Below are 9,663 nucleotides of genomic sequence, written 5' to 3'. Positions count from 1 at the left end.
ACATTAATTAGGTTTTTTACATTAATTTCGAAAATACGATTGAATATACTAAAAATCAACGAATTTACATTACCTGTAATTCGATTGCAGCTAAAAATCAACGATTTTGTGTAATTTTATTAGGTTTTTTATGAATTTTCTATAGTCGGCGTTCTGATTTTTGAGTTTTCTCTGTTTTTGATTTGTAGAGAGATGTAGAGAGAGAGAGAATATCGTTAGAATGAGGTTTCTGTTTTCATGTTTCAGCGCTTTTGTATTTTTCGATTTTTCCTTTTTTTTTTTTTCTAATTTATCTTTTAATCTCAGCCCTTGATTTCTTTTAATCTCAGCCCTTGATTTCCCCAACTCACAACTCACCATAAGACCCCAACTCACGAGATCCCGCCTCTCTCTCTCTCTCTCTCTATATATATATATATATAGTGTCAAGTTCTTCTAAGTCCCTTTTTTTTTGAGTCCATAAGTCCCTCCCACAACCATTGGATCATGCATGGTGGAAGGTTGAGATTGAAAGCAAAAAACACACTTAACACTAATTAATTCACTTCTCTCTCTAGTTTTAATTATACATTCACTAATTCATTATCATTCACAATTAACACCATATTTTGTCTTATACTTCAAAGTTTATGAAAATTTTGTTAACATTTTTCCTGTTTCGGTTTTTTTTTCGTTTTTTTTTTTCGAGACAAGTTTTGACTGTTGTTCCGTTTTTCGTTTTTTTCGAGACAAGTTTTCGACATTTTAGGATTTTGCGAGTGTAATTCTAACAGCAAAAAGTGTAATTTTAAGAAATATTTTCGAGAATTTAGCGTTTTACAAGTTTAACTTCAATTTTTTTCGAGTGATTTTAACGAATAATATTTTGAATTTTTGTCATTTTATCACAAGTTATTGTAATTTAGCATTTTACGAGTGTTATTTTAATGACAAAAAGTGTTATTTTAGTCCAGGTAAGTGTAATTTCAGTCCAATGAGATTGTTATTTTTAGTCAAAGAGAATGTAATTTTAGTCCAGAAAAGTGTAATTTTAGTCCAGAGAAGTATAATTTCAGTCCACTGAGAATGTAATTTTAGTCCATTGAGAATGTAACATTAGTCCAATGAGAATATGAGAATATGGCCAAGTCCATTGAGAGTGTAACATTAGTCCAATAGAGGTAAGTGTAATTCTAACAGAAAATAGTGTAATTCTAACAACAAAAAGTGTAATTCTAACAACAAAAAGTGTAATTTTAGCCGAAAAAAGTGTTATTCTAGCAAAAAAAAGTGTAATTTTAACAGGAAAAAGTGTAATTCTAACAACAAAAAGTGTAATTTTAGTAGAAAAAAGTGTTATTCTAGCAAAAAAGTGTAATTTTAACAGAAAAAGTGTAATTCTAACAACAAAAAGTGTAATTTTATTTGAAATAAGTGTTATTCTAGCGGGGAAAAAAGTGTAATTTTAACGAGAAAAAAAGTGTAATTCTAACAACAAAAAGTGTAATTTTAGCCGAAAAAAGTGTTATTCTAGCAAAAAAAAGTGTAATTTTAACAGAAAAAAGTGTAATTCTAACAACAAAAAGTGTAATTTTAGCCGAAAAAAGTGTTATTCTAGCAAAAAAAAGTATAATTTTAACATAAAAAAGTGTAATTTTAATGGAGGAAAGTGTGATTTTAACCTTGGATCTATTTATTAGATCTAAGACTAAAATAAAACGATCTAATATAACAACAATTGAAGAAAAATGAGGATACGACATTGTACCTTTACAAGAATATTGAAACAAAATCTGAAATTGTACCTTTACAAGAATATTTAATAAATAAAGAAGATAAAAAAAATAGTAAATTTGGAATAAATACAAAAAAAAAAGGGTAGATCTGAAATAAATACAGCAAGAAAAAAGAAAAAAAAAAAACGCACGGCACGCCGCACGACACAGCAAGAAACAAAATTTGAAAAAAAAAGTGGATCTTAAACAATGAAGATCTGAGAACCAACCAAGAAAAAAGAAAAAAAAAATAACCACCACCACCAGCCGCATGACACGCCGCGACCATCCCCACGGCCACCACTACTTTTCAGATCTCAAAAAAGAGATGAAGGAGATGATGTTGGGGTTCTGTGACGAGGTGAAATACAGCAAGAAAAAAAAAAAAAAAAAAAACAGCCGCACGACACAGCAAAAACAGATCCGGTGAGGGTGAGGGTGAGGGGATATGGTGTCGGTGAGGGTGGTGAAGGGAGTTGACCGTGGGGCTGGTGGGTGGTGGTGCGTGGTGTGGGGTTGTGGGGGTGTCGTGGTAGGGTTGTGGTGATGGGGTGGAGGTGGGTGGTGGTGGTCGTGGGGGTAGGGGGTGGTGGTCGGCGGTGGCCGGTGGGGTTGAGGAAGGGAGGGGGTGTTTTTTTTTATTTTGTTGGGTTTTCAATTTTAGAGGTTTTGAGATTGAGAGAGAGAGTGGAAGAGGGAAATTGTGAGGATGAGAGATAAGTAGGTGGGTGGAAAAAAGTATATATATTAAATTAGTAGTTAATTAGGAAGAGTTAGTGATTAATTAGTATAGGTAGTGAGAGAGTGGGTTTATTGAGCTTTAATCCCCTCCTTTTTGCTTCCAATCTCAACCCTCCATCTTCCTCATCCAATGGCTCTAAAGGGAACTTATGGACTCAAATGTAAGACATGGACTCACTTGATCTTATTACTATATATATATATATATATATATATATATATATATATATATATATATATATATATATATATATATATATAGGGTCAAGATCTGGTGAGAACCACTAGTATAATGAGAACTGTGAGAACTACACACATCTCTTAGATCTTACACAAATAAACTGCTAAGATCATACCATTTTTTCCATCCAACCCCTGTGTTCATTTAATCAAATTTATTTCTCTCTCCTCAAAAAATATATTACTTTCTCGCTCCAATTTATTTTCGTTTCCTCGATCACCAAAATGCTTCCACGATATGAAGACAAGCTTTAATATTGTCGCTACTTCCTTTACCAATGGAGGCGCAGATCGAACCATCTGTAAATTCAATAACGTTTGTTTAAACTCTCCATTAATTTTCCAGAAATTCGACTTTATTTGTTTGTAATTTGTTAATTTTTCAACGAATTACGATTGGCGAATTGTCGGTTCAAGTTTATATACATATAATTAGGAGTACATAATTGAAACTGTTGACGTATGTTTGTGAAATTAGGGTTTATATTCATAAAATTGGTAAAATTACAGCATAAAGTTGGTATTTAGGGTTGGGGAAAATTGAGAAATTACCTCAATTGGTTGAATCATGAAATTGGGAATTCAATATCGGGAATTAGGTAGTTTGGATCTGTTTGTAGTTTTGATTAAGTCCATTAAGTTACTTAGAGACATGGGTGTTGCTATTAAAATCTGTATTTCTGGTAATATGCCTAAACTGGGTGGTTCGTTTATGTGTTTGGTAATCGGGGCTTCACTTGATACGCTTAGTGATAGAGGTTTAATTTGATGACTAGCCGCGATTAGAGATTCTATTAGTGATTCTATTAGTGCCATATTAGCTAAAAAATGCAGGGATTGTAGAAGTTATGTATCATGGAGTGAACTATGCTTCTGCTGTAGCCGGAATGATCTTCGCTACTGGCACTGATATGGTGAGTCTTATCCTGCCAACGAGATGTTGAATGCGTTCAAACATAATCATGACGTAGAATCAATCTATATTGTTTCGGGACAACTTAATACGAAAATTGTATTAAGAATTTCACTAACCGACTGGGAGTTTAAGGGGTATGAAATATTGATTGTAGACCATTGAGTCAGTCATCTTGCTTCGTCACATCTTACCAAACAACGTGGTAAGATGTATGCAATGTGCAGTCTTCCCCTGCTGAAATTTCACAGATTGTTTGGGAAAACTGCACATAATGTAGACTACTCAGTGAGCCTCTATGTCTCTTGGAGCCAGATATTCGTTTATACACTAAAACGTATATTAGGCCACACAATTATAGTTAGATCAGCCGCTGATACTAGTATTAACTGATCTTCACTGGCCTAATACCATCATTATGGTCCGTAAATTAAATCGTCAAATTACTAAAGATTTAATTTTGTTGATTATTTTGTTTCTTAGTATAGTAGTGACATTGATATGGAAAATACAAACCAATAACCTATACCAGCCTTTATAGTATTTGATATAAATTTGAAGGTTAAACCATTTTTCCACATATTATTTCGTAAGTTCTGTTACGTTCGTTAAGCATCATCTTATGATTTTACCATTTCTCTTGCAGATATGGCTAACTGGTTATTGCTTGTAGCTTTTCACCACTTTGTTATACAAAACACCTATTCAATGGCATTATGGTCCTCAAAGTTCAGAAATTATTGTTAAAGGCCATCTTTGTTCGGTCTTCACTTACCAAGTGTCTTCAACTTTTCATTATCTCAATGAAATTGTGCTCTACATGAGCTTATATAAGTTCAAGTCCGAAAATGTATTTATGCTCGATTGGAGTATGGTATGATTTGATCAGGCGTGCCATTTTTTAAAATTGGAATGTTATTAATGGATTTTGAACTAAACTCAAGTGAATGACATTGATGGTTTTACTGAAATTTTGAAACATGAGCACTAAAAAGAGAGCTTTTAATTATCATGTTCTATGTTAAGCTTTTGATAAAAACTCCACCAGTTCTTTCTTTGTTTGATTTATCACACCCACTATATACTATGGAGTAGTCACGTAAGTACCGGATGCGAATTGTGTTCAGTTGTTAATGTATACTGGTGATGTTCTAAAGCATACAAACGTATTACGAAATGAATCTACTACCCATTTAAATGAACCTATATCTTTTTAGACAATACGCATCTACTATCCATTAAAATGAACCTACTGCCTATTTAAATGAACATAGGTCTCTTAAAAAACGTACCTAGCACCAAATATTTCACTTGGACTAGAGTTTAGTCAAAACACATCTATTACCCATTTAAGTGAACATAGGTCCCTTGAGAATAACCATAACAATGGAAAATTCAACTGAAAGGAACTCTTAAAATAACTTCACTTTATATAAAAATTATCCTTAGGAAATGATTATACATAACCACAAATTATCTATGGCTCACAAAATGTACATCCCACTTGTTTATCCCTGGCTATATATATATATAAATACCATCTATTTTAGAATACATTTTAAACCTTTACTTCTAAATTGATAAATGTTAACAACAAATTTTGTGACATTCTCGTCTTAAAATATAAAGACTTCGGCGTAATCTGAAGCGGAATCATCATTCTTTTTCCCATTCTGATGACAACATCTTCCTAGCGGGAGAGCTCTTTGACTCACTTGTACTTGCACCATCTTTCTCACTTCTTACATTTAGTTTCTTCATATCTGTTCATATATAAGGGCACAATTTAATACAACCAAAAAACTTTTCAAGGGGATGAGTGAAACTAGAACTAACTAATGTAACTAAAGAACTTTTTAATGCACATAACAACTTCAAAGACAAAATAGACACCCTGAAGGGGACATAGTGAACCCTTTCGAGGGGATGAGTGAAACTAGAACTAACTGATGTACCTAAAAAATATTTTAATGCACATACAACTTCTTATCATGCACCTAAAAGCAAAGATCACACTAGGGAAGAGTAAACCCTTTTGAGGAGTCGAGTGTAAAGTACTGGGAATAGTGTCCTTAACTAACTAATGTAACTAAAGAACTTTTTAATGCACATGCACCTTCTTCTCATGCACCTAAAGACAAAAAGACACCATGAAGGGGTTAGAGTGAACCCTTTCAAGGGGAAGGGTGAAAGTAGAACTAACTGATATACCTAAATAACTTTTTAATGCACATACAACTTCTTATCATGCACCTAAATACAAAAAGACACCCTAAAGAGGGCAACATGAACCATTTTGAGGAGACGAGTGTAAAGTAGGAGGAATAGTGTCCCCTTAAGTAGGCCGAAAAAGGGTTTAGGGTAGGATTAACCAACCCCCGCGGGGTTGACTAATCCTACCCTAAACCCTTTTCGGAAAAGTTATTCGAATGGCCTCAAGATGGATTTTACAAGGTTTTTTAATGGATTTTACATATTTCATGCACATAGAAGGTTGTTTAATGCACATATATTACTTTTTTCATGCATCTACAAGGCTACTTCTAAGATTATTGCACCCAGAACTTTTACCATCTTTTAGGACGGGAAAAAGGTTTAAATTTGGGGGAATAGTATCGTTAACTAAGCCGAAAAAGGATTTAGGGTAAGATTAGCCAACCCCGAGGTAATCCTACCCTAAACCCTTTTTCGAAAAAGTCATTCGAACGACCTCAAGATCAAAACACACCTTAGAGGGGAATAATGAACCCTTTCCGAGGGGAATAGATCAAACAAGGGAGATGGGTATCCTAAAATTTAGGACGGGAAAGGGTTTAGGGTTGAATTAGGCGACCCGCTACCCAGAGCCATCTAATGCAACCCTAAACCCCTTCCCTTATTACCAGAACGAGTTTAAATTAAAATTAGTGTCCTTAACTGGATGTCACTTAGCTTATTAAAAGGACGAGGGTAAAATGGGAGGGTTTAGGGTTTGGTTAGGCACCAAATAGTTGTCACTTAGCTACTTTTAAGGTAACAACGAGATTTTACACATTTCATGCATGTACAGGGTTGTTTAATGCACATATATTGATTTTTTATGCATCTACAAGGCTACTTTATGCACAGGCAGACACTGATAAGGCTATTGCACCCAAAACTCTTGCCATTATTTTAGGACGGAAAAGGATTTAAGGTTTGATTAGGCTGCCCAGTATGCGGAGCTGCCTAATCCAACCCTAAGTCATTTCCTTATTACCAGAACGGGTTTAAATTAAAACTAGTGTTCTTAACTAGGTCGAAAAAGGGTTTAGGGTAGGATAAACCAACCCTGCTACCGCGGTGTTGGCTAATCATTCACTTGAACATAATAAGCATCTACAACTCATTACCATTCACTATCATTCATTTTAACATAATACAACTAAAGAGTCTTTAAGTAGGCCGAAAATTTATTAAAATGGTTTAGGATTTTCTTACTTATAGATATAGGAGAAAAATAAGTTTTGATTGGTGCTTTTTTCTTGACCGCGACAGTCTTTCGTCTCATACGTCTCATATCTGTCAATGATTTAAGTGATATATTAAGACGGTAAAAAACACACAAACTGTTGTACAAATAACATGTCTATTATGAAAAATAAAATGAACTTGGCTGGATACTATTAGACTTTGAGTAAGACGCATTAGCGAAATCAAAGCAGTGATTGTTAGTCGTTCAAATGTGCTTAACTGTATTAACTGTAGTGAAACTGAAATTCCACAAACACTCATAAACAATTTGCATGTTATTCTATAGTTCATATACCTCCTATCAATTGTAAGGTCATAAGCTCGATATGGAGTACGCTTGCTTAACATCCACAATCACGAGTTCAGATAACGAAGAATAAGACAAAAAAAAATCTACAGCTTGCTGCAAGAAGTCTATTATAAGAATAAGTATCAGCTGAATCCTTGTAAAGGAAGTTCGAATGATCAACAATTCAACACATCTTAATGAATACACTGACTTGTGTTCTGATCTACATAAATATTTACATATGTGAACAAAAAAACAAAACCCTTTCGCTTGTGATGGGAACAAATTTTACATATTTTATGCATGTACAAGGTTGTTTAATGCACATATATTGCTTTTTCATGCATCTACAAGGCAACTTCATACACTGATAAGGCTATTGCACCAAGAACTCTTGTCATTCTTTTAGGACGGGAAGAGGATTTAGGGTTGGATTACCGCGTCACCTAATCCTAGAAACTAGCAATTATATCAAATTGATTCATCAAATTGATAGATGTACTCTTAGAAATCCTACAAACAACTATAATTTGATTATGTGAGTGCTCATAGAAATCCTAGAAATAATTAAGAAAGAGTTTTGAATTGTTGATCATTAAGATGTGTTGAATATGCCAAAAATAAGTCTCCATAAAGTGTATCCTAAGAACTATTAGCTTAATTGGTATAAAAGAAGTTTTGAAAACGATGATTTATGCTCTAATGTCCGTAAAAATTACATACATGAACAAATTAACAAAACGCTAACCAACGATCGTCATTAATTACATAAAGCATGAATTTGTATTCAATTTGTATCATCTTCTAACTAAGCTTAGAAGCAAGCATAATCCTCAAGTAATTTACATTAAACTAAGTCATAAAGTAACAATCAATTAGCTTAAATTAAAGAAATTACTAGAAATTAGAGTTAAGAGCACAACATATCCGAAAAAAAATTACAAACATGAACAAATTAGGGAAAAAATGGACTATAATTGTTATTAATTTGATAAGAATATTACCTGATTTTGTAGAAATAAAAAAATCAATTAGTTATGGCGATTGAAGCGAATTTGAGGAGCGAAATTGCCGGTTGTCGGATTTTGATGAATGAGTTCAATTGGACATTGAGAAGGCGTCAGGAATGTGTAGATCGAGAGAAGATAAACAATGAATGATAGTAGGAGAAAAAAAGAGGAGTGAGATTGGGAAAATTGAAAAATGACGGGATAACAAGGTTTATGGGGTTAAAGTTTATGGAGTTTGTTGACCTTAATCTCAGTCCTTCATTTCATTTAGATCTAACAGATGTGACTGGTTCTCATAGCTCTCATTATGTTTGTGGTTCTCATAGGATCCCGAATATCTCTCTCTCTCTCTCTCTCTCTCTCTGTATATATATATATATATATATATATATATATATATATATATATATATATATATATATATATATATATACAAAGAGAGAGAGAGAGAGAGGGGCAAGATCCGGTGAGTCCACCTATATTTTTGAGTCCCATGAGTCCACTTATGTATCACACACTGTACACAAGAATATCACGAATAATGAAAACTACTATTATAATGAAAACTACTATAATGTTCACGAATAATGAAAACTACCAGACACATGCCTATCTTCGACCATAGAAAATTAGTTCGAGATATCCCTCAACATGTGGCTGTGCTCATAGCAGGTATGAAAAGGTAACCAAGTTAGTGTCTTTATTCCATTAATCGTATCAAAGTCTAGCAATTTGTTAAATTTTACGGCAAGATGGTATAAGATCTTATTGTGATGAACTTACCAGCCTTAGCAAGTCTCCGTGCTTTTGATCTTATTGATCAACTTACTAGCTGTAGCACTGATAATAACAATAGTAATCAAAATATAAGCTGAGTAATCAATTTGGTAGGTCTTTAGCTCTTGTTCTGCTCAGGTTTATCCACAGCCAGACAGTTATCGGATAAATTGTGGCAAATATACCACCAAATATTTCCTTTTGTCTCAAGATTCCGACACAGGGGATCATTCCATTATTGATTCCTGTGTAGCCCTTGCAGCAGCCAACTCCATCTCTAGGATTGATATAGTTTTGTCTAATTTTCTGCATTAGAACAATATAAAAAAAAAGTGATGGTCCAAATTGGTGAAGCACTTTATCTTCATTAATAAGATTTTGTCTAATGTTCATTAATAAGATTTTGTCTTCCTTCTTCTAGTGTAGCTCGTCGAAACAACACTTTAT

The 9,663-nt window shown here is 33.6% G+C and overlaps 1 long non-coding RNA gene across 1 annotated transcript; it reads right to left on the bottom strand.

Annotated features, from left to right (window-relative positions):
* Positions 1–5,060: 5,060 nt before the first annotated feature.
* Positions 5,061–8,172, bottom strand: LOC141587073 (uncharacterized). The gene is made up of 2 exons (XR_012519697.1): positions 7,108–8,172; positions 5,061–5,411 (listed from the first exon to the last, which is right to left on the bottom strand). It is a non-coding gene; the product is annotated as an uncharacterized LOC141587073 (long non-coding RNA).
* Positions 8,173–9,663: the final 1,491 nt, after the last annotated feature.

This window comes from Silene latifolia, chromosome 6, assembly GCF_048544455.1.
Source record: "Silene latifolia isolate original U9 population chromosome 6, ASM4854445v1, whole genome shotgun sequence".
Lineage (NCBI taxonomy): Eukaryota > Viridiplantae > Streptophyta > Magnoliopsida > Caryophyllales > Caryophyllaceae > Silene > Silene latifolia.
Note: the sequence above shows the minus strand (reverse complement) of the source record. Positions and strands in the feature narration are given on the sequence as shown.